The 27,427-nt window shown below is 36.6% G+C and overlaps 1 protein-coding gene across 1 annotated transcript in view; it reads left to right on the forward strand.

The window, feature by feature from the left end:
- The first annotated feature begins 11,001 nt into the window (after positions 1-11,001).
- LOC130046323 (uncharacterized) overlaps positions 11,002-27,427 on the forward strand; it is a 29,149-nt gene continuing 12,723 nt past the window's right edge. The window contains exon 1 of the mRNA XM_048883868.2: positions 11,002-11,103. The gene's annotated coding sequence lies outside the window, so the exon portion shown is untranslated. The remainder of the gene's footprint in view (positions 11,104-27,427) is intronic.

Here is a 27,427-nt window from a genome sequence, read left to right on the forward strand (position 1 = left end):
TTTTTCTTACTGTCTATATTACTCATCCGGTGGCGTGGATCAACTTTTTCTCACTGTCTATATTATTTATATAGAGGTGTGGATCATCCTTTTCTCACACTCTATTATATTGCCCGTACGGTGGCGTGGATCAGCATCGTCACATTGTAGTATTACCTATCCTCGGGGATAATATCCATGATAAAAGTCACAGTGATATCCCCAGATAACAATGGATATCGGGTTGTTTAAGACTTTGTCTGTGCTACTGGCAAACACTGTAAGTCGTAAACCTCAGCATCTCTACTCGTAACTGAATGTTGATATCCCAAAGGTTTTGGAAGAAGAATCTCGCAGACACATTGCGTGCGTCAATTAAACAAGGGAAGCTCACTTTGCTGTCTAGAAATATTGATTTCGTCTAGGAGAACTGTTAGTCTTTAAATTGTAAGTGTCATGTAATGTAGAGGATTGTTGTCATTAATAACCATTGTGTGAATTGGAAATTCAAGAGCATACAAAAACTGATAAACGGGTAAGTTGTTATAAATCAGTAACAAGGTTTAAATTAAGATATACACATGCTCCGCTTTAGTGTTTATACCGCCTCTGATACATGCACTAGGTGTGTAGTTTGATAATGTCTTTTAAGTTTGTTTTACTACTACTTGTAATATTAGTGGTTTCGATTGTTTTTATATCTGTTGGCAGCTGTAGTAAATCACATTGTTATTTTCAACTATTTTAAAAATATTTTTGAAATTAAATGAAAAAATGCTGATGAAAATTGATATGCATGAGTAATCCATAATTAGTCACAGACCGATAGTTCTCATTTGAATATAATGTATTTTTCATGAACTGGTTCCCTATTGCAAGGGAATTCTACACAAAGATGTTTTGTAATTTATTATAAGAAAATTGTTTTCTAATTCACAATAAGAAAATTCTCAACATGTAGATGTTTTCTAATTTGGCACACTGATTTCGACGACGGATAACTCCGTTTACCTTATCAAGATATAGGGCTCACGGTGAGTGCGCCCGGTCGACAGGGGATGATTACTCCTCCTAGACACCTGATCCCACCTCTGGTATGTCCAGGGGTCCGTGTTTGCCCAACTATCTATTTTGTATTGCTTGTAGGAGTTATGAGATTGATCACTGTTCGTTATCTTCACCTTGCACTGAAGAGACATTATTTGTCGAAATGCGCATCTGGTGCATCAAAATTGGTACCGTATAAGTTTTACATTATGACCCCTGGGTCGAGGCCTCTGCTGGTGGACTGTTAGTCCCCGTGGGTCTCTACAGCCCAGTAGCTAAGTACATCGTTACTAGCCTGAAAATACGGATGTATATTTAATTGCTGTGATAAAGTTTAGAAATTCATTTCAAAATTAAGGAGTATCTTCCTCGTGCATAGCTCTTATCCTTAAACGAATTTGACTCCACTTTTTGGCACTCTGTTTTCCCCTAAAATAGCCCTAGCAAGTTTATTGTTATTTCGGATTTTAAATATTTCGGTTGAGCATCACTGAAGAAACATTATTTTTCGAAATTCGCATCTGGTGCATCAAAATTGGTACCGTATAAGTTTTAAATACTTTATATTAAAATTGGACTGTATTTCTAATGCACACTGCATGAAGTTACCGGTTTTCTTTCAAATTCAAAATGTTGATATGCATATGTACATTTAGTGTTTTTTTGTTTTTTTTGGAATAAATACAGCGAATGTTTTGGGGTTGTTTTTTTTTTGGGGGGGGGGGGTTATATATATATATATATATATTTGGTTGTATACGGGGGTGTAAACATGTTTACCAAAGCAAATTTAAATGAACTTTTTGGTAGATGCGATCTTTGTAATGAATTTTCTAATTTTGTGCCCAATTTAATAGCTTCTTTTCATTCCCCTTACAGATCATTCAATTCCGATTTAGGCCTATTGAACCACAAATGTCAATGAACCAATGCATATTGTTGTGGGCGGTTTTAATATATATATTGCAGTCTATATTCTGGGATAGCTAAACTATTTCGACAATGATTTGGGTATAATATACAGGCAGACTACTAATACCGATATGACCTTATTTTTAAAAAAAAACGGAGATCCTGAGTCGCGACAGGCGTTGGCACGTTGAACCCTCACTACTACGGCCCTGAGCGCTAAGCATAGGTCTAAATTTGTGATACTTCGCCAACAGCTGGTGATGTCTTCATATTAATTAATGTGAAGTTCTACAAGGGAAGAACAACAAAGATATTTAAAGAAACATTTATCTTTTTTTAATTGAGGGGTAGGTCGGGCGGGTACCTATTTTCAACAATATCATTCAGCTGGGTCAGTTAATAAAACAATGACGAATTTTTGTCACCTGAATAAATGTTTTGTTATTTCTATTCAAGATATAGTCCCTGGTATTTTTATATTTCGGGGGTGGATCCAGACATATCATTGTGTCATAAGAACTTTAAAGTATGGTGGCGTGAAGCTTCACAGTTCATATCCAAAAATGAAATCTATTTTCCTTATTTACAGTTTACTTTCTTTCTGTCGGACTTCCCAACCGTTGAATAGACGTAATATATCTACATGTATAAAGATTCATACGCCCATTGTGTACAACTGCATCGCATTCATGAGGAAATGGTTACAATTACAAATGGTAACGATGTAAAAGGCAGACAGATTGTAGATATTTAACGACGTGATGAATGGTTTAGGTTTACTTACTCTGTTGTGACTAGTTGTTTTCTGTTTTAGGCACTATCCCACTCTTTGTGTTTTGGATAGTGGTGGGAGTTTTAAGTGGCATCATTGTCCTCCTCCTCCTGGCCGTGTTCTTAGTGAGACGTTTTGTCCGCAAAAATGGGGAGTTCACAGTCGTGGAGACCAGCTGATGGGGGGCGGGGAGTTCACAGCCGTGGCGACCAGTTGATAAGGGACGGGGAGGGGGGGTCATACATATAGCCGTCGTGACCAGCTGATGGAGACGGGGATTTCACAGCCGTGATGATCAATTGATGGGGACAGGGGGTGGGGGGGGGGGGGTCACCGCCCTGGTGACCAGCTGCTGGAGACAGGGATTTCACAGCCGTGGCGATCAATTGATGGGGACGGAGGTTCACAGACGTGGCGACCAGCTGATGGGGTACGAGGATTTCAAAGCCGTGGCGATCAGTTGATGGGGACGGGGAGAGGTGGTGGGGTGGTGGTGGTCACAGCCGTGGCGATCAATTGATGGGTACGGGGGTTCACAGACGTGGCGACCAGCTGATGGGGTACGAGGATTTCAAAGCCGTGGCGATCAGTTGATGGGGACGAGGAGAGGTGGGGGGGGGGGGGGGTGGTCACAGCCGTGGCGATCAGTTGATGGGGACGGGGGATACGAGAAGCCTTCATGAAATATTCTATATATTTATTTTTATAATTTGATGTCAAACAATCTGTACATACACTGTAACAATCAGAGATATGTATGTCACTGCATTTTATCATTTGCATGTGATATTTAATATCCATTTACTATGTACAGATAATTCTGATATCTTTTTCTATATCCTTTCACCATCTATTCAGTTATATTCATCGTGAGTTGAACTCCAGATTTCATCCGAGACCGGGTCAGGCATTACACTTTCGATCATTCGCCCAAACATCCTCGGATGTTTAACACCAGAGGGCGCGTTACCCACGCTTCACTTACACACGGAACTCTGGGTAGAGTTTGACTTGACATTGCGAGACATCCGAAGAGTTTTGATTGAGCTCTATCGGCTTATTATTCGACGTCACAATGCAGAGAGCTCGCTATATTCACACATTAAGAGCAGGAACTCTCCATCTCGCTCCTTAATCTTGATATCCAGTGATATCAGTAATAATAATAATAGTCTTTATTTATCCAGGATGACACAAATTAGCATATATCTAGTTTTCATTGCGGTCCTGCATTAAAACATATACACAAACATAAACTTAACATCTAAAATTAGTATCTAAACATGAAAACGATATAAAAGGAAACAGAGAAAACCTAGCATAGCATCGGTCTAAATGTTCTATGAAATATATCTAAATTACATACTAAAATATATCTCATAAATAAGATGCGAGGACCCATCCCCACAACATCTACAAATAAAATTCTGACGAAATTAAATTCAGACAAATTCCCCACGCCTTGTATAGAATACAAAAGGTTAACAACAGACTCAACGTTTTAGAAAGAAATATGCATCTCGCTGTTAAAATATGCTGTCAAAAAAAAAACTTGGTACGTAAGTATGGAATCTTTTAAAAGGATTTCTTTACAATGTTTATAAATCCTGGCTCTTGTGTTTGATGCAATATTTATTTCGACTGTGTCTGTTCCTCTTGGTATTGTGATACGTGTAACAGTAAGCAACTCAACCATAGATTACAAGTATTAAAGTTACCTAATGTTTATTTTAAACCTAGCTCCAAGAGAGAGATTTTCCTGTAACATTTTAGACTTTCTGAATATGTAAAGTATGTGTAGACTTTCTGAATATGTAAAGTATGGTGACAGGCACACAATTAAGATTAAACCATCTTTATAATATTTCCATGGACAAGCACCAGCCTTACACTGTTGATATTATAACATTACTGAAAATGTTACAAAATTAAGGTCTGACCTCTCCAGACGTATGCGGACAACGGCCAAAACATCTTACAACACGACTTTAAACATTTGATTTGCCAATTTAGTTAACGCCATGGATGTAAGCAATGCATTTTGACTTCTGTTAATAGCTTTGCTGTCATCAACTACAACAACTCAACAATATATTTGTGTCCATTAATTGTGGCTTATAGTGAACTGAATAAAATTCAGGAATATAGTATTGTTTTGGTGTTTCTTAGCACGAATAATTGTGTAGCAGGAAGGGAGGAAAATGCCATTAACGGCCCAGACCGGGATTTGCGGTGCTCTACAAACTGATCTGGTCACCGGGAATAAAGCCTGTCTGACCGCTATAGTTTTTGGTTTAGGTTTTGTTTCTTATCATGTTGTTTTTATGAACGCCGATTGACTATAATTATTTGGATTTTTCTTTTCATTAAATGAATGTATATAATTGAATGATTGTATCAGTGTAAACAGGTTTTAATTTTTTTCTCCGTGATCAATCACATTGAAAGAATGGCTCATTGATTGATTGTATCTTGTTTAACGTCCCTCTCGAGAATATTTCACTCATATGGAGACGTCACCAATGCCGGTGAAGGGCTTCAAATTTAGGTCTATGCTCGGCACTTACATCCATTGAGCAGGGGAGGTTCTTTAGCGTGCCACACTGACACAGGATACCCGTTTTTAAGGTCATCTCCTAGGACTTTGCAGTCTAGATACATTATTGAAAGGCACACCCGTAGCCAGGGGGGGGTGGGGGGGGGGGGGGGGGGGTCGTGGGGTTTGTACGAAAACTACTAAACACTATTAAAGTCGGCATTTTGTTTGAATTGTGACTATTAAAGTCGGGATTTTTTATGAAAATCATGAAAATTCATAGTAAAAAAGGCATGATTCCAAAATTCAAATTAAGTGCCAGGAAATTGCTAGATTGCAGGATTTTGCACCAAATACCCCAGACCCCCTGCCGTAGTGGCACCTCGCGGTGCGAGGTGATAGACTCGCGTTGCGAGTCTATGTAACCCCCCCCCCCCCCCCCCCCTTGAAAAATCCTGCCTACGGGCCTGAAAGGGAATATAACAAATTATCACGCCGCGGACAAAAGTGTTGAAATCTAATTGGTGAGATCTTGTTCACATGACGCCGTGAAAAAAAACTGTATCATGCAAAAGAAATCTATATTGAGCGAGTAATTTATTGTCGGGTTCGACTTGCAGCCGGGAACGAATCTTTTATATAAAGACACTTGACTAAGTTGTATGATATAGACCCCCACATATACAGTTAGAGGTCTTCGACGTGATAAATTCGTTACACAGTTAGTTAGTGACCTGATACGGACAAATACATGGTGTGAAGCAGTATCGGGCTCGGTGAAGCCGAAATCGAGCCCGATACGGGTTTTCTTTTCACACCATGTATCTTTCCGTATCAGGTCACTAACTAACTGTGTAACTAATAATATGCACTAAGAGAAAAACGAGGCATCAATGAGAAATGCATTGTATGCTTAGTGCAGTATTCATCTGGACACTAATTTGACCGATATAAAGCATCAATCGCAAGAACTGTGATGGGGAAAAACATATATGCAAATCTAACACAAGATCTTTTCTTGAAAGAATGGGATTCATGGATACGCTTTAAAAGTTATTCTGCCAGACTATGTCGACGTTTTATTATATCATATAATCATAGGACAGGTTCATATGAAAATGGACTTTGTAATGGTACATGTACCCACCCCACCCTCCTTGTCCAATATCTTAGAATAAATTATCCATCGGCCAAACTTCATCATTTTTTAGACGTTTAATAGCATTACTTAACTCAATTATAGTGTTTTAGAACTTCATCTAAGCTCTTTTGAAAATTGCATCATTTAATTTGGATAGAAAACATCGAATTTTGAAATTTTCAAAATAGGTTTGATGGAGTTTTAAAAAAAAACAACTCACATGTAGTTTTATTAAACTAGTGTTAAAAAGGTAAAAAAAAAAAAAAAGAATGCGGTTTGACCAATGGCTATTTTATTTGAAAATACACCATGCATTTTTACTTTTAAACAAAGGTAAGGATAACGCGATGAACGTTTTATCTTATCATTCGATCCGGGTTAGAATAGGTCCTCGGCACCCCTTGCTTGTCGTTAGAGGCGACTAAATGGAGCGACCCTTCGGATGAAACCGCAAAAACCGAGGTATCGTGTCACAGCAGGTGTGGCACGATAACGATCCCTCCCTGCTCAATGACCATGGGCGCCGAGCATAGGTCTAAATTTTACAGCCCTTCGCCGGCAGTGGTGACGTCTCCATATGAGTGAAATATTTTCAAGAGGGACGGTAAACAATAATCAATCAATCAATTTATCATTCGGAACATCACTCGGCCTTTTCTGTAGAATCCACGGAAAAAGCCCAGTGGTGTTTTGTCCCGGTAATCTCGCACTTGCTCGCGAGACTTATTCATTTTCTTATCAATGACGCTTTTATGACTCATCAAAGCGCGATTACTCTGACGAGCCTGTCATATCTTAGCTTTGATGTATATACTCCCTACCCACATGTTGCGTATCAAAAAAATGTCCTTTGCCACTTAAGGCCGAAACAAATTACTCTAGATAAACTGTACATGTACATTAAATCATATTTCGCACTGAACACATTAAATTAAAGTAAGCCATCCAAAAACAATAATTTTCCGTTTGTCCTGAGGAAGTAACAGTGTCGACCGCATTTTATTCTTTATTAGGGCTTTCCACCTTTCTGTGGAAAGTCCTATTGATATTGTTCTGTTTATTATTTTCCTGCAGTCAAAACAATTTTTCGTCTTAAGACTTATCGAAAAACTTTATAGTCCATTATATAGTACTTCTTGAGAAACGAATACAGTTCACCCTGCGCAATTGAACTTTAACCCCTTACGGAGTTATTGGACCTTTCGCAGAAATCATTTTTATCGCTTCTACTTTTTAACCGTAAATGATAGGAGGATGAAACCTTTTCTAAAGCATAGAGGGTAATTAGTAGAAGCGAAGAATGTCAAATGAAGGGATTCGGTGTCCCCTAAAGGGAGTTAATGCCTCTTTATGTTTTGCGATTTATTCGTAAAACATGTCAAACTTGAGAACGGTTTGTCGTAGAGACATGGGACCAACTGGAATAGGATCGTTGAACTTTGACCTTGAAAATTTGGTCAAGGTCAAAGGTCAAGGTCATCATCGAAATTATTTTTTTTTTCATTTTCATAGTATTTTTAGGATTGAGAAGCTAACCGAAAGGAACCGAAAACCCCTAAACAAATTACTGCCCCTGAATGTCTTCATTAACATTTTTTAAGCTTATAGCTTTTACATTAATATAGATAGAGACATGGAATCACTTGCATGAAGACCGATGACCTTTGACCTTCAAAATGAGGTCAGGGTCAAAAATCAAGGTCATCGTGAAAATTATTATTTATTTTCAAGGTCTTTTTGAGTTTCTAACATCATCTTAAATATTTTTAAATATCTTTTTTAAATCATGGTAGCTGGAAAACCCTCTAATTGTTTGCGAACAATTAGGATTACTAGTTAAGGTCTTCCGTAGCAACGGAAGACCTTCTACTTATTGTGCTGGTTAAGATTATTCTTATTTATGTTTATCAGCTTCTATTACCCAAACTCTGCTCACCGTAGCTCGTTTTTGCTGTCATAAAAAATCTGAACAAAGAATGATTGAGATTGAAAATTTGTCATTTATTAAAGTGAAAAACAAAATTTGGAGGAAAATTGTAAAATCTTATGAACAATACCAAATTGACAGTGTGGAAAACACGGACGCCTGAAAATATCAGAAGTGGGATCAGGTACCTTCTAGATGCAAACATCCCATGTTGACAGGTCACATCTGTATTGATTCTATTATTTTGATCAAGTAAACGCAGTTATTCGTCGCCAAAACCAGGATGTAAAGCACATTGGTATGGAACACGTCAGACAGAATTTGAGCCAATGACAGGTTTATCTTATTATGCGTACAACAGCATAAAGTACGAAAACCGGATAGGCTCATTTTTGAAAAGTAAAAAAAAAATCTAACTCATTATAACGAGTTAGTATTTCGTTATTACGAGTTAATCATCTCGTTATAACGAGTTAGTATCTCGTTATAACGAGTTAATTATCTCGTTATAACGAGTTAGTATCTCGTTATAACGAGTTAATTATCTCGTTAGAACGAGATAATTAACTCGTTGTAACGAGTTAGTATCTCATTATAACGAGATAATTAACTCGTTATAACGAGATAATAAACTTGCAATAACAATATATATTATGGAAACTTTGTAGGTTCTTCTCAAGATTGTTCCTGAAATCTAGGATTAGTTTTTAAACAAGTCGTTCCAATAATACAATTACATGTACTTAAAGAAATAAAAAAGAACCATTAAGAGAATCTGAAAATGTGTTCTTAATCTAGATTTTTCAGAGTAAAAAACACATATCAACTTTGTAAATGTTGGTAAAAATGCGTGTATGGTGTAAAAGTAAATCACCACAGTACCCTGTATATTAATTTACCGATGTTTGTAAGTAAATATATTACTTATCAGTTATACCTTTTTATGGTGATATAACATAAATACATCCAATCTGCTGTTGGCTTGGGTCTATTAAAAGCATGAATTTAAAGTACATGTAGTATTGATTTTCTTTGCAAGACAGATATGTCCTGCTACCTGCTCTATCTTCATGAAAAGGTGAAGATAACGAACAGTGATCAATCTCATAACTCCTATAAGGAATACAAATTTTAAAAATGGGCAAACACGGACCCCTGCATACACCAGAGTTGGGATCAGGTGCCTAGGAGGAGTAAGCACCCTCTGCCGACCGGTCACATCCGCCAAGAGCACTATATCTTGATCAGGTAAACGGAGTAATCCGTAGTCAGAATCCACGCGTCAAGAATAACCTAACAATTGGTATGAAACACATCAGACAGCATTTGACCCATGAATGATTCTATTATTTATTGGTGGATTGATAATTCAAGCACGTAGAACTGTTTTCAAAGTGAGAGAAGTGGTAGGGGTAATCTTCTGAGAAGTTGACGTCACAATTGTCTTTACATGTAATTCTTGACGAGCAAAATTAAGTAAAAAAGAATGAAAATCCAAACTTTAAAATCCGGGATGGGGTGGGGGCAAGTGAAAGCACATCCACAATATTGTAATCAGAGGGGGTGGGGGGTGGGGGGGGGGTGGGGTTAGCGAGTATTCGTGATTGTTGTGACGTTAGTTCTTTGTCTTGACAGTACTTTATTTTTCATACTCTACTGAACATAGTCCAGTATTATTAAGAGCAGGCCAATATTATGAGAAGTACTGTTTTAGACAGAATAATATTTTAAGTAAGATACAAGACTCCGATGGTCTATTATGTCAGATACGGGACTGATCACTCGCCGCTACGCGGATCGTACCAGTCCCGTATCTGACATGATAGACCATCGGAGTCTTGTATCTCTTACAGATATAGGGTTCACGGCTGTGTGACCTTCAACGTTCGTTACCTCTACTTGTTTAAGCCCACATCCTTAACACTCGATATACTTTGAAAAAAGGAAATAAAAGGGAGAATAACCCAAACTATCTTACTTTGGATTGCAAAGAAAGTTTTTAATGTAGAAAATAACGATAAAGCAACGCTGTTAAAAAGGGGGAAGGGGACTTTAGTTCTTGTACTAACAAGCTTGCATAATATTTATAAATATATCTATATTCTCAAAAGAATCATCAGCATCTAGGCTGGCTGATTTTTGCTCAAATATGAAATTACCTCAAACATTTTGCCAAAGCATTGTTGTATTTACTCGACTTGTTATCAAATCGACACAATTTACGACAAATAAAATCTTGCACAATAGTCATTATGAAATAATCATATGCAATTCAAATAATTTCTAATCAGTTTGTCGAAATTTTGGAATGTACAGGCCCTCCATAAATACTAATTCGTTATAACCAGATATTTAACTCGTTATAACGAGATACTTAACTCGTTATAACGAGATAACTAACTCGTTATAACAAGATAACTAACTCGTTATAACGAGATAATTAATTCGTTATAACGAGATACTAACTCGTTATGACGAGATAATTAACTCGTTATAACGAGATACTTAACTCATTATAACGGGATACTAACTCGTTATAACGAGTTAATTAACTCGTTATAATAAGATATTAAATCGTTATTACGAGTTAAATTTTTTTTTTTTTTTACTTTTTCAAATATGAGACTATTCGGCTTTTGTAATAAAGAGTTTCGACTTCAGGTATATTTGCTGTTGCGAAATAAACATTCTATCTGTGACCGAATCAAGAAAACCACGTGATAGAAACGGTTTAGTGGCATTGTCGGTGCATACGTAATTAAGTGCGGTGACAAGGGCAAATACAAGTGGTAAGTTAACAGTTTTGAAGAACAAAATTTTATCGTAAGACTAAGCACACTGATTTCATGAGATTGGAAGCGATGGTTAGAAAAAAAAATCAAACCGTTAACGAAATTATAGTTTCGTTTTCTTTGAAATGGGAAAGAAATATAAAGTGTGCTCCAGAAATTAGCGGAAATGATCTCGGTTAAAAATTTATTTTTCATCACAACACATGTTTATTTCGAAATCCGCAATAATTTATTTTTTTGGTTGTTATTTTACATCACATTCTTTCGATGTGAATATACTGATATATGTTACTCGAGTCTAAAATGATATCAAATTTCGATCTTACATGAAAATATTTTTCATGAATATCGTAATTATGAGTTTTATTTCACTCTGTAAACTGCGCCTCGCTGACGTCACAAGAATTTTTGTAGGATCGGTTGATAAACATTACTGACAGAAACTCTCTTTCATGTTCGCTCATTTTTAAGTTAGTACATGGAAATCCTTCTAAATAGCTGATATGCAAACTAAGATATATGTTACTGATATTAGCTGTGGGTTATTGTATTTCTGGGAATGTATGAAGACTAACATATTATATTTTACTGATATCTGTTGCGGGTTATTGTATTTCTGGGGATGTTTACCGTTTTAAAGGGACTGATTCACGATTTTCCTCCAAATTTTGTCACATGTCATGAGAAAAGTTCATTATAAAAAGTGTATTTTGTAAACAAGGATTGAGATGTGTTATTGTGTGTTTTCAAATTAAATATATATTGATCCAAGTTTATTACATATAATATCACATTTCAAATATACTTTAGGTAAAATGTCATTTAAAAGTCACATTTGTGACTGTACAAAATAAAGATGTTTTAAATTACAAAAATATCATTTCACTGGTGTTTGTAAACATAATAGACTCGAGTCTTTGCTTACATAACACAGAGTTAAGGCTAAAATATTGTTCTTATTCTTGCATATCTTCACCTTTCATTCAGAAGGTCCAAATTTTTGTTGTCAACATTAAATGAGTCATGTTTTTTTTTATTTTAAACATAAAAAATGAAGTCTTTTTATGGGGAAAAAAACGTGAACCAATCCCTTTACAATTTTAGAATTATTATTGTTTGCGACCACTTATACTTCATGACTTCAATCCTTAATTAATAATAGTCGTTATGTTAACAAAGTTATGTGTGTGTAAATACCATTACCTGCGGTATGAAATATGTCTAGGTTAAAATTCTTTTACATATGTACAAGTTTTGAAATATAGATGGGCCTCAAATATAAAAAGAATCAATTCAAGACATTCTGTTGAACAATAAAATCAGTCCTACACATAAAAAGTTAATATAATCTCTCTCTCGATTTAAATCCAACCAAACAAACATCAATGGAAAAAAAATGAAGAAGACGAAAATAATCGTTCTTTTAAATCCTAAAAGTGCAAAATTGAGAATTGGACAAACACAGACATATCAAATATTCTAAAATGTAAAGCAACTGAAAGACAGGCACCTAGTGAACTTCCTTGTTAGGTAAGACTTGGTATAGATTACATGCCCTTATCACATCAAGCCCACTTCACTCCCTGTAATCTTTGACTGTCTGGCAACAGAAAGTCCCACAAATCCATGCAATATTTATTTATCTCAGCCAATGGAGTGGGTTGTTTATAATTAGGATATTTTAGGAGTCATGCATTGAAAGTATTTCGTAAGGCTCTCATGGAGGTAATATGATGTTGAGGAGTCAGATCTTTCTTGTGTTGTGTTATTTTCACATTGACTGTATCAAGCAGTAGGCCCATGAAGGTTCAAAATCGGCCCCGTCACAGTAATTAGTGACGTTGGTGGAATATAGTGTTTGAGTATCATACTTCAAATATCAAAAGGAATTATTCCAAAATCCTTTGTAAATATGGCATTACAGTGGGTCAAAATAAATGTCAGTATGTCAGAATGCAATTCTATAAAAAAAAAAAAAAAAAAAAAAAGAATAACATGAGAGCTCTTTCATGTTTTCCTCTTTTTCATGTACATATGCACATCAAAATATTGCCTTAATTAGATAGATTGTCTTCGATCTCGGGTCACAGCAGTGAGAAGCGAGAGCGCTACCTCTGCGCTACCCGGACACCGATTATAATTGTTACAATTTGAGTATGTTTCTCGTTAGATATCATATCTGTAAAATGCTGTTTTTCCCATAAAACACAAAATAAAACAAAACATTACCCAGAGTTGCGTTTTACAGCTCCCTCAGTATACAGATTGTACATTTCATTGTGCTTTTAAATTCGCAGAATAGGGGTACTCACGAAAATTGAAACCCCCTAAATTTAATGAATACACAGTAGTACAATTCACAGTAGTTGTAACCCTGTCATTGATACGCCGGATACAGTCTTCAGAAATAAATGAACCAAGTTTCTCGGGCTCCCCTCAACAAGTCATGCAAAATCTGACGTAGAGTATTCGCAAAAATAATGCAGTCGAATCGCTCATGAATTCGCCATCCGATTCTCCAAGCCTAAAATGAAAACAAGGAGAATATACAGTATAAAGTCCTGAACAAATAATAAAGTGTGTAGGGTGATCGATTGAAATGGGTATGAGAAAACCTGCAGGAAGACGTCTAAGCAAACTTAGGAAGAAAGATCTCCGGAACGTACATTTTATCCGTTGTAGGATTAAAATTAAAACGTGAAAACCAACCTTAGAAATAAAATCTATGAAAAGAGTAACTGAATTACCCAGAAATCAACGAGGACGGTCTCCATGGATGCTGAGAGAGAGAGAGAGAGAGAGAGAGAGAGAGAGAGAGATAGAGAGATAACGATCGAGATAAAAATTATAAATAAAGAATCTCCGCTTGGTTGGGGCATCGTAAATTTTAAAATGGTGAACTTGGTGAAACGCAAGGGAACTAAAACAAAATCAAAAACTGAATTCCTCGATAGGATATCGAACGGCGATAGTACAACATAATGAAGTGATGATCACATGTTATGAGACTGAGGATAATGCGACTCTCGAATAAAAAGATTTCAGTACATGAAATTACAGCTGTGATCTACTGCCGGTGTAGAGGCAAATTTTGACTCCTTCAGAATAATGACCGGGGGTGATTTTTCGACGTCGAAAAGTGACCCCCTAGCCGTAGAAAAATTGGATAATTTTGTAGAAAGAAGACCCAGGGGTCAATATTTTGCTTGTCATACCTGAAAAAATAATGACCCTCGTAGAAAAATGACCTCCTCCCTTTCTTAGCAGATTGATTCATTTTAAAGGGTTTTCAGGTCATTATTTACCCAGAGTTATCGTTCCTGCTGCTCCTCTTATCAAATTTATTCCATGTGTAAATTTTTTTTCACGGTTAATAAAATAAAAATAAGAACTAGTTCATTAAATTTGAGGAAAACCCACTGTAGGTTCCATGACCAATTACAACTGGAAAAAACCCGCATATTTCAGGGACGGATCCAGGGAATTTTCAAAAAGGGGTTCTACCATAAATTTTAGTTTTCAAAAGGGGAGTTCCATTCTCAAAATGTGTTATTTTTACCTCATTAAGCAACATTTTGTAACGATAGGCAGAGGTACAACCTATAAAACCTCCACACCTCCCTCTGAATCTACCAATGTATTTATGCTATCTATTTACATGAATAGATCTTGTGTAATCAAACACACACATAAAAAAGAGCTGCGTCTAAATACAATACTTCTTGTGTCACAGAGAGGCGTGAACTCTTCTTAAAACTGATGAATTGACATACATTTTTTGCAACTGAAGTCAATAGCTTATTTCATTTACGCATCATTATCGTTTTTCAAGAATTTTGAAAAATGAGTAAGTGTTGATAGAGGTATTAGTGAGTGTGCGCACGGTAACTTTGTGTAGACTATAGCATTTCACTGGATAATTTATGCCTATCAGGGGTGTAGGACAAGGGGACGGGGCACGTGTTCCCTCACTTTTGGAAGGTGGGGGGGGGGGCACAAGTGGGTTTGTAACCCCTCACTTTTTTAACACAAAATTAACATAGATTGATCAGATGAGAATATACCAGGGTTAAAAAAAATACTCAATTTTAATATGCAGGTTCTCAGCACTCAAAGCATTATTTCTTGCATGTACATAACCTATTCTCTCCGTTACCGAGTTACGTTTTAAACCGTCATAAAATTGTTAGTTACAAGAAAAATGTTCTCACGGTGAAAACAGTGATATCTCATTTATATTAGAAGGGGATCCCCCCATTGCAATGTTCAAAAGTGCAGTATGTCGTACACAGTACAGGGAAGTACCCCCCCCCCCCCCACTTAAGTAAGGCTTTTTTACAATCTGATTAGAATAAGATCCCCGATCCGCTCCTTTGTTTTCATATTGTCTCTACAACGTAAAAACAAAGGAGCAGATGGAGGATATCATTTTTATCAGATTGGGATTGTTAGTTAGTACCCACAAATAAAACAATTTTGAGTCATTACAGTCGGAAGACCCTCCAGAGGCCATGAATCTTGAATTCTTCAAAATTTTCTTCGGGAGACATGAAAATACATGAAGCTTGATTAATGAAGTCAGTAGGTAATGGCATACAAGCAAAGTATATAAAGTTATAAAGTGTAAAAAAAAAAAAAAAAAAAAAAAAAAGTGACAAGGGAAGTGTAAAGTCGCTCCCTCCACCTCCCATCCCCTCCTCCCCCATCCACGAAATAAGATTTTGGAGTGTCAGAAGGATATCCTACGTGTTTGTTTAAAATTATTTTTATTGCTTGTTTTAAGGGGGATTTCTTTGGTGCCCCTCATTATTTTAGCCCAGATACACCACTACCTATTGTGTTAAATTATCAAAACACCCAAAATAAAACGCCGCACTGTCATATCACAGTAAATGCAGAACACCTGCTATCACCGTGTAGAAACGCACTAGAGTAATAGAATCCTTCATTATTTACTCGTGTGGGATAGGGAAATTCCACCGAGGGGACAAGATTCGCAATCTAGGATGAGGCTTTGCCGAATCCTAGACAGCGAATCTTGTTCCCGAGGTGGACTTTCCCTATCCCACACGAGTAAATAATGAAGGATTATTTTTCTCACATTTTATCTACATTTTAGTGCACAAATTTAGGAGCTTTGAGAAAATTCTAAATTATCAAAATCTTCATTTGAACTTCGATGCAAAAACTAATTAGATAGGCAGAAAGATCGTACCCGAAAATGGTTTACAAGTGAAAACTAAAAAACCCAAGGCTGTCCAATAGAAAGCTATATACATTAAGATATAAAGATAACAATGTAAAATATTTTTACTTCACCGTGTAACGTAAATCTTCATCGTGTAAGGTAAATCATAGAAAATATATGACGAAACAATCAAATGACGTCGCAGCAGTGTGAGACAGAAAAATCTCACATGGCTGTCTCACATGGGTAAAGTCGATCTCACACTGGTGATGATGTGAGAATAAAGTGTATCACCTACTCTTTCTCTCTCTCTCTCTCTCTCTCTCTCTCTCTCTCTCTCTCTCTCTCTCTCTCTCTGGTCAGGGCAAAGGGAGTGGGCAAACCCCCCTTCCATCTTGCTAATTCCGCCAGGCTGTTTTTCGTCAGTTCTTTATCGATTTATATTTCTAACAAAATTATATAAATATATGTTAAATATATGCATGTAATTAGGGAGGCAGACATATACCTAAATCAAATTAGTACAGATCCTATACAAAAATATTCATAATTTTAATTGGACTAAATATCGTAACCTGCTTACGATTTCATCAGCTAATACCAGCGATATTTACTTTTGCATTGACATATATATACTAGGGTGTCTCATGTATAAAAAAGATATTTGGTATAATAAAGTGTCGAGTAGAGGCTTTGATTATGCATTTTAATTGAAAAACGTCTGTATATATTGTGTTCTTGATGTAAGGAAATTTTTATCCGACCTGATGCTTTACTGAATGATATTTGGATCAACAAAGAAAATAGCAAATGTACCCCCCCCCTTTTTTTTTGCAAGCAAAGCAAGGTGTTTCTACAAACTAAAAAGAATTTACAAGGGGGTCATTATTCTACGGGGGTCATTTTTCTAAACGTGAAATGGACTGATTTTTTGAAAAAGACCTTTTTTCTACGGGCAAAAGGGGTCATTATTCTACGTCGAATAATGACCGGGGGTCACTTTTCGACGTCGAAAAATGATCCCCGCTCATTATTCTATGGGAGTCAAAATTTGCCTCTACACCGGTAATGTATTGCCTCAGCTGGTCTGTAAAATAGGTATCCCCGTCTATCAAGTTTCCAAAGGTCCAGTGTACGACACATGTATTATCTAAAGCCAGTGATTTTCTTCTGGGTTGAGGGTTAAGTACTGTAGTAGGGTGTTGAATGTACTCAGAGGCGAGTTCCCCTGGCACCGGGAGTTCTACGCATGCCGAAGAATGTGGTCCTGTGTGAGAGAAGCGGATAGCGTTGTAGATGTGTTGAGAGGTGATTGCAATTATACTTAAAATATTGCAAGTCTTGTATGATTGACTGAATAGAAACATAAACGTTTACCTGCGTTGTCAATTTATACGTACAATATTTCACTGCCGCTACGAGCAGTCGATTCTGCACAAGGAATTTTCTATGTTTTTCTCTTCTTGGCGGGAAACTGTCAAGCGTCACAATCAAGTAGTCACGGTAAATCATATTCATATTAAGCAATAATTTGCAGTAGGTTAGGTGAGTTATTTACCGTGCTTCGGTCAGTATGCTTCCTCGGTCTAATCACAATTTTTTTTGCAACATTTTGAGAATTCGTGTTGAGGCTAATCAACGGAAAGTACAGTTAATACCCAACACTGAGCATATGGTATAATGCGAGATCATTGACGTTTGAAAGTTGATCGAGTTAAATAAATTTAATAGTATTTACGTATTTGAATACAAATCCATCATTTGTTGTGTATTGTGAAATATATCGGACACTTGTTTTTGTTATTTAACCCGCACCCTCCCCAGTACCATGAAGTCTGGCTCAAGACGGAGTCCCATTAGAGTAAACATCAACACCTGTTCCTATGAAGCGAGTTCTGTCAGGTGTTGGTCAAGTGTTGGCTGACCGAATATGGGATATTAGAAAACAAGGCAACATCACGTTAGAGGGCTTGAGAACCATTCCTAGACTAAAAATTACGCCGGAAATGTTGGATTGTGTTGAGTTTTGGTCGGCTGTCCATGTTGACCATGGGTGTGCTAAACAACTCCCTATAGATGCCATGTATGATTATTTAGCAGAATATGTATTAGACAGTTCAGCCCAAAATTATGAGAGTTTGGAGAACTTACATAAAATGGGATCTACCCATATGGAAAAGTCATCAACAAATTCCATTCAGCCTTTAGTTTTCCTTGTTAAGAGACGCCATTAGCTGAACGAAGAAGAATTCCATTATCACCTACACATCCGTGTACCCGGGACAATTACGAATGTAAGTGTGAACACGACCAATTGTTTTCCATGCAGTTGTCGCCAACTTTGGTACGGAGTCGAGCGACAGTCTCCGAAAACCAAGGGTGACAGGAAACAGAACCTGTTATCTTCCCAAAGCCTTGCGGTATGATGGAACCACTAACTGGGAAGCTTTTTGTTTGTTAAATTCAGTAGATATGCTGATGTGTCTCACTGGACGACTTAGGAAGGCAAAGACTTGTTATATTACCCAAGTCCATCGCAGAGGCCATAGATAAAATCAATTGGTACCAGCACACTACTACCGCCATCTATGGTAAACCACTTAGACGACGAGGGTATGTTACAGACGCGGATGATGATACTGAATATTTGAGATCTATTGAGCAGCAGCGAAAAATGACAAGGAGCAATACTCACCAAGTCAATCAGATCAGTTACAGTCAATGGGGGCACATATTAAGATTTTGGTAGACCATATGCAGATGTTTCAAACGTAATTAAGCAGGATGGAAACGAAACCGAAAACCAAGATCTCAAAATGTGAAGACCCGTACGTGCTTCACTTGTAACAAACCAGGTCATGTAGAAAACCCAAAAGGTCGACCTCACAACAGAACCGTGGTCAGAGTACAAATAGGGGTTCAGAGACAAACACTTTAAACGAGAATGGGCCGGGTCAACAGGCGTAACTCCGATCCGTATTAGTACAGAACGCTTAGAGAAAAACCATCCTGATTCGGACAAAACAACACCTATGGTAATGAAATTTACTTTAAAAAACCGCAGAGGACATAGAAGACCTAAAAGTAAGAAAAATTCAGCAGGACAGCAACGAAATACTGGGTGAATAGAGATATGTTCTTTATTGATACAGATGGAGTACTGCACAATATTCCAAAGAATGGTGGAGAACCAAGGCTGGTGATGCCAAAGACCTTAGTAGATGAAGTACTTGGACTATGCCATGACTTGCCAGTTATGGGACATCAAGGTGTGTTAAAAACAATCTTAAGAGTGAAAGAAAAGCTCTATTGGTATAACATGAATCCGTCAACCAGAAACTTTGTTCGAACGTTACATTTGCAGTAAACACAAAATGGCCAACAGAAAAGCAAAGCGTCCTATGACAAAATACCAGGGTGGAGTACTAATGGAGAGGGTTCACCTTGATTTCCTAGGTCCTTTACCCGAATCTACAGCCGGACACTCTAATATGTGGATCAATTTACAACTTGGTTGAATGAGTTCCATCACGATCACAAACAGATGAAGTCACAGCGATAGCAGTTGTGAATGAATTCTTCGTCAGATTTGGATTTCCTTTCAACATAATTTACTGATCAGGGAAGAAATTTCTAAAGCAGATTCTTCAATTCTATATGTGATATACTTCAAATTCTGACTACGGATAACTCCGTTTACCTGATCAAGATATAGGGCTCGCGGCGGGTGTGTCCGATCGACAGGGGATGCTTACTCCTCCTAGGCACCTGATCCGACCTCTGGTTTACCCAAGTTTATTTTGTATTGCTTATGAAAGGTAAAAATAACGAACAGTGATCAATCTCATAACTCCCATAAGCAATACAAAATAGAGAGGTGTGCAAACACGCAGATAGGTTAAAGGCTTCCATAGTCAAATGCACAATAATCATGGGATGAAATTGCACCTCAAATTCACAGGTACCATTACACTTGTTACGGTTAAACACCGAAATGATACTACCCATATGTTGATTGTGACTGAGCTACCGTAAATTCCCCTCATGGTAATTTCCCGTGACGTCACTTAAATAACATTTTATGTTTGGAAAACAGCAACAGGCCTTTCTTGTGAACAAAAGTTCAGGTTCATGCGGGTAACTTGCTGAATTTTATTGATATACATTGTACTCAGAAAAAAATAAAAATCCTTAACATGAAAACTGTTGGGAACAAATGCATACTCAAACTAACCATGCTTTTATTTAACAACATATCAACAGTCATCAGCGAATTATCGGGGTTGTCCACATTCTTATATATATCATACCTTTAATATACAAGACAGAAATGTTCCCCGCACTTTTCAAACGCATAAATATATCTAGATTATAAAGCAGAAAAATTCATATTGTTTTTTTTTTTATAGCAGATGAACCTGAACTTTGAAAAAACTTTTTTGAAACGGCGGCCATTTTGAAAATTTCGAAAGTTGATTGCACCCCTCCTCATGACCCCCTATCAGCTCACAAAGTTCGAAGTGGATCTGTTGAAACACTTTCATAAAATCGAACGGACAAATTTCTCTGGAAAGAAGACGAATAAAAAGATTAAGAAGAAGAAAATAAGAATAATAAGAAACGGAGCAAAAACAATATGTCTCCGGGGCAAAAACAATCAAAAAATCAAGGTTGTCGGATTTCAACCAAATTTTATTTCTAGGGTAATTTAGTGACCCCAAGTCCATTCCCAACATCCAAAAAAAAATTTGAGCCGCCATTTTCAAAATGGCCGCCATATACCAAAATATTTGAAAATGTTAAAATCTCTACAACATTTGATTTCTGGGGTAATTGGAGGGTCCACAGTTCATTTCTAGCATCAGTATTTCCTTCCAATCTATTTTCAAATGTTTCAAAATGGCCGCCATTGAAGAAAATGGCGGTCAAAAATCAAATCCGTCGGATTTCAACCAAACTTAGTTTCTAGGTTGTTTTTTTTTTAGGATCCTGAGTGCATATCTGGCATCAAAAAGCATTTCTGACATGAGGAGGTGTTCGGAGACATTTGTGTTAGCATCCCAACACAGTTATAGCTCGTTATTATTTTCTTCTTATTCTTATTATTCACTTCAAACTTTGTGAGCTGATAGGGGGTCACTAGGAGGGGTGCATTCAACTTTTGAAATTTTCAAAATGGCCGCTGTTTCAAGATGGCGGCGAAAAAACTTCAAAAACTAAAGGTTGTCGGATTTCAACCAAATTCTATTTCTAGGGTAATTTAATGACCCCAAGTCCATTTCCACCATCAAAATTTTTTTTTTGAGCCGCCATTTTCAAAATGGCCGCCATATACAGAAATATTTGAAAGTGTTAAAATCTCTACAACATTTGGGTTCTGGGGTAAATGGAGGGTCCACAATTCATTTTTAGCATCAGTATTTCCTTCCAATCAATTTTCAAATGTTTCAAAATGGCCGCCATTGAAGAAAATGGCGGCCAAAAATCAAGTCCGTCGGATTTCAACCAAATTCAGTTTTTAGGGTTTATGGAGAATCCTGAGTGCATATCTGGCATCAAAAAGCATTTCTGACATGGGGAGGTGTTCGGAGACATTTGTGTTGGCATCCCAACACAGTTATAGCTCGTTTCATTTAGTATTATTTTTTGCTATGTTCATTTCATTTAGTATTATTTTTTGCTATGTTCATTTCATTTAGTATTATTTTATGCCATGTTCATTTCATTTAGTATTATTTTATGCTATGTTCATTTCATTTTATGCATAATATTGTTCATTTATACGTTTTTATTTTCAAATCTAGTCAAATTTAAGCACAATCATTTTAACTAGAAATATATATAATTTGTATTAAGGTACAGGGGTACCTTCCTCTTTTTCAAAAGGGAGGGGGGTGTAGTAGTGTGTGAATGTACACAGGGGGGTGTCACATGGCACCAGACGTTCTACGCATGCCCGAGAGTGTCCTCTGCGTCCTGTGTGAGAGAGGTGATTGCAACTGTACTTAAAATATTGTAAGTCTTGTCTCTTTGACTGAATGCAAATATAAACGTTCCCCAGCGTTGTCAGTCAGTTAATAAGATTCGCTGAGAAATCGTTCCATGGACGCACAGATCGGAACAAAGCTTACACTTTCGCACACCAGGATATACATGTACTTTCTACCCTTGACCCTATTCTCTTTATACTCAGATGTGCCTGGATTTACGTACGCAATAAACAAGTTGTTTTCAAACATTTAACAGTAATGCACAAAACTGTCAAAAGGAAATCAACAGTTACTTTCTTTAAAGCCATTTACAACATGTCCCCAGTCCCGGGATTACGTTAACTGGTCGGGGGGAGGGGAGAGCACCAGTTAAGAATTGGCTGACGTAATCAGAGTGTGAGAAGTTGATGAAGGCTATGCCTCTCGACTTCTCTAAAGAGAATACCCTTGACCCGAGTGCACCAACATTAACACTTTGATGAACGTCATCCATTTGAACAAATCAATCCATGTGAAATAATATGTGTCAACTGCAAAGGTCACGGAAACTAAATTACAGGTAGATGTTCAATTACCAGCTGTGAGGAATGTCCACGCTACATTTTATTGAAGATCTTCAAAAAGACATTAAAAGTTTTATATCAGCGGTACATGTATAATAAGAGGCCTATGTTTGCATGGGTGGTCCTGATCAGCTGATTGAAAAGTGTCTTTTACACCAGAAATTTCGATAGAAAGACTGATGTAAATGTATTTAAGGAAAGTCCGTGCTTTTACGTATCCGGTTTTAAATTTTAAACACCGACTAGAAAGTTCCAGTTATAACTTCTTTGTCTGATGTTTGTAGTTTACGAGAACTGTACGAGTCAAATTTAGCATTCAAACGTGAATCGTAGATATAGTTACCATGAATTATTATAGTATCAAGTCCTCAATAGCTCCAATGGTACAAAGCAATGTAATATCTACATTGATCTCTAAAAGGCTCATAGCTTGCAATCTAAGCCTGAACAAGTTAAAAATCATACATAGGCGTGACCCTCACAGTGGAATTCAAACTGTTTTTAGTGAGTTTGTGTTTGGTTCAAAGAAACCCAGAATTATAAATCCTCAGAAAATCATCAGCAAAGTTGTTGAATATTTGAACTCTTCTTCACAAGTACTTTCAAGAAACAAAATTATTTGTACATGAGCTGTAGTTGCTAGAATCTACACATATGTTACACTATATTTATTTTTTCTATAAGTATGAGATAGCATGTAGGTATTTTTATGTATGATATGATTGATAGCCAAACAAAAAAAGAATAACACACACACCAAAAAAATTGTGAGAAAAGGAAGGGGTGGGAGAGCCCCCCCCCCCCTTTGTGTTCCAATTGTCTGGTAGGACAAAATTTTCAGTATGTTTTACATATATATATATATATTGTCATATTCTGTTAATCTTGATTTTAAGACTATATTTGCTGTTACAATTTACTCTTTTCAAAGTGTGCAAAGAATAATTGTAAAACTTAAATTTAAAAATGGGGGTTTACGTATTCAAGAGACCATTTTGCAAAATATCTCTGGTCAACTATGGTAAAATATGTTTTTTTGTTAACCTTAGATATAATTCTAAATATTTTTAAAGAAAAACTGGCATGTAAACAATTTAGATTTTGAGAATTTTTCAAAATTGCGATATTCTGTGATTTTTTTCTGAAGGATGTGAGCAGATTGAACAGCAATTGTGTATATTTTAAATTGAATATCTTTAAAAATTCTCTCGGTAAATGAATAGCTATTGGTTTTTATATATTATAGCTTAATATGATGTGCTTTGGTGCATATTTTTAGTAAAACATGAGATCATACATTCTTGTGTTTAAATTTGGCTTTTGCATTTGGAGGTATATGTGCTCTGTAGCACATAGTATAAACATAAACCCGCAAAGGTATGTCTAATATGGGTTTTTTAGTTAGTTTATGAGTTGTTAAAGTTATTTAAATGAAAAAAAAATTGATTGACAGAAATTTCTAATAGTATTTAAGGTAGATGACCGCCATTAAAATACTAATCTTCAAGCCATTGTGCAAATTGAAACTTTATTTTATATAATGATTTGTATTATACATGTGGTCGCTGAAATAAAAAAAAACCATGTTAATATATGTTTATTCTGACAAAAACAAACATTGAAAAAATCGACTACTTAACATCCGAGAATTCCACTTCCGTATTCATAGGAGCGAGATTTGCACTGGAATTTCCAATTCGGACTTATGTTTGTTTTACACAACTATGTATCACATCTTTCGACATTGATTTATAACAGACCTTGTTAGATTTAACCGGTAATTTATCTATACATCGGCAAGTTTCCAGCAGGATAGTTCCACGAAGGAGTAAAAATACCGGCGATGCTCCTTTGTCAAGAAAATTACTATTTCACAAAACAATCGGAAAACCCGAATTTCCTAGATCTGTTGCCTGCCACAAATAGCGTGGATGGTTCAACAAAACTGGCCTCAAGTCATATTTAGCGATGAAATGAACAAGGACAGAAATGTGTATGAATGAAAAAAAAAACCGATGGTCGCTCTCAAACAGCATGTCTGAGAACTGATGCACACTTAGTAAATTACAATACCCCCCCCCCCCCTCCAACTCTGATATTGGGTTTTTTTGTCGTATAATGGTGCCATATTGTAAATTTTGAATTTACCGGGTGGCAGTTAATTCAAATTTTACAATATAACAGGAGTGGGAATTTTGACGAAATTTGATGGAAACATAAATTTTAGAAGTATGTTTCTGTCTTGGATGACCACTTGTGGTCCCTTACTGCCAAAGAATTCAGTAAAATACCCCAGATATTGTTAGAGGAGACATGTAACTGTCCTTTATACCGATGTCGACAGACCGTTGCATGGATAAAAGACAATGAACGCTTTAGCTATGACGGACCCAGTCGCGGTCACCTGATTTAAACACATGAGAAAATATTTGGAAAACTATAAATACGTTGTTTAGCTTGAGAGCGCTGCTTACATTAAACATCGGCAGCATTTAATTCAAGTTACGATAGAACTTTGGGCATCCATCGATTTCGAGATCATAAAAAAAACATTCCTATCTAGATCAGTCATCAAGGCAAACGGGTACCCCTCTAAACACTAATAAGGTAAGACATATTTCCTTTAATTAATTAGGAAGAAAAATTAACAAACGAAACTTTGGATGTGATTTTCTTCTATTGAGACGGCCCGTATGTTGCGCACAATATTAATGCGAAGCTTCGACGTTAAATTATGAATCGGAGTCCATATCAATCACAAGTACTTGGAAATCCCACCTTTTTGACAATGGGCAGTTAACGTAGGTCGCGGGTTTGATTATGTAACGCAAATGAAATATATATTGTGCGGCTGTTCCCGCCGCTATTTAGGGAAATATGAGAATATATAGTAAAAGACTCCCTCCCCCGGGAATTTTTAGAGGCAGCAATAGTAGAAGATTAAAGCCCCCAACCCCATACGTCCACAAAATAGAATTTTGAAGATGAGGCAAAACAGTGGATGTTTGGGGTTTTATTTAGTTTGTCAAGTTCGACTGCGAGGCCAACTTCCACTTTTTCTATCCCCGTTACTTTGAAAAAATAAAGATACATGACTGATCCATAGACTAAAAATGCCCAATATGCCGTCGATACAATGGCTGTTACTTTGACGAATTATTGTCATGGGACCGAACTTGTGGTGTATGATATGCAGCAATGACTTGTGGTGAGAAAGCAAACAATCTTCTAAATTCCTATATGATAGGTACATAAATTTACATACATAATTCTTATTAATTAGACGTAGTACATTTTATAGCACTTGCTAAAGTACTTTTATATTTTAATGGCATATGTGCAAACATTGTAAACCCAGCAGTCGGGGAGATTTTTTAAATTTATGTCTCTTATCTGGTTAACTACCGCTTATATCCATACGATAGTATGGTGTAACAATATGGCGTTTGGTACCCTATTCGTTTAATATGTTCCTAACTTCTTTTTTTTTTTTTTTCTTTTTTTTTTTACATTTTGTACAAAATTGGAAGGGTCACTTGGATTAGCCAAGTGTCACTTAACACCCTTAACAGCACAGGTAAACAATACAAATTATAGGGCAACTTGTGTCTCACCTGGCCGGTTGGCCAAACAATTTTGTAAGACTTTCTTTGTAAAGGAAATGTTAAGATTTCTGCCAGGACTTTGAAAATTGACCGATATTCAGGGAGAACTGCTTTTCTGAGGGGCCGGTTTGGAGAAGTTTCACTGCAGATACAAAATATTAGATTAGAGGGGACAAGTGGGGTGAGGACATGTTCTCATTAATATTCTCTCAAAACCATTCTTTTCCCAATTCGAAAAACAGTATTAGATAGGTGCCCCTATAGCTATACCTATCACAGTACATTGTGAAAATGTCCGCACTGAACAGGTTTCATTGTCTAGAGAATGGTCTCGGTTATGTGTTTATCTGTTACGTAACACTTCCTGTCTGCTTCAACGCCCCAGACCTCGATCAGCGCACGCTCTACCCATGAAACTGCTAAGACAACATTAGATTAGCCACACGAACACCGCTTGGTATTCAATACAAATAAAGGATCAATCTAATTAAAATGAAATATTTAACCGTATCCAAATTGTCAAATTTTAATTACAATTTTGGGGGTTTTGAATATCTGAGAGGGGGGAGAGACATTGCATATTTAAAGGGAGGTAATATAATACCAAAAAGTAGATAACAAGTAAAACGCAGTTTTCGGGTATACGCCACCCCTGTCTTATATGTGTGGCCTTACTTTACAAAGTATGATGGATTTTGATTCAACATGCAATTAGAGAGTAATTTTGATGGTACTAACATTCATATGTACCGTAATAAAGGGAATTAGTAAGTTGTAAGCGAGGAAACCAATAAAAGGAATTAGTAAGTTGTAAGCGAGGAAACCAATAAAAGGAATTAGTAAGTTGTAAGCGAGGAAACCAGCACTTCACGGAGGAATTTAAAAAAACCCACCCCAGTTTAATTATTGGTAAAATTTGTTGGATATAGGTAATTGTAAGCTGATAAGTAGATCGCATGCCCTGGAGTAGAGATA

The sequence above is a fragment of the Ostrea edulis genome, chromosome 7, assembly GCF_947568905.1.
Source record: "Ostrea edulis chromosome 7, xbOstEdul1.1, whole genome shotgun sequence".
In the NCBI taxonomy this organism is placed as follows: Eukaryota; Metazoa; Mollusca; class Bivalvia; order Ostreida; family Ostreidae; genus Ostrea; species Ostrea edulis.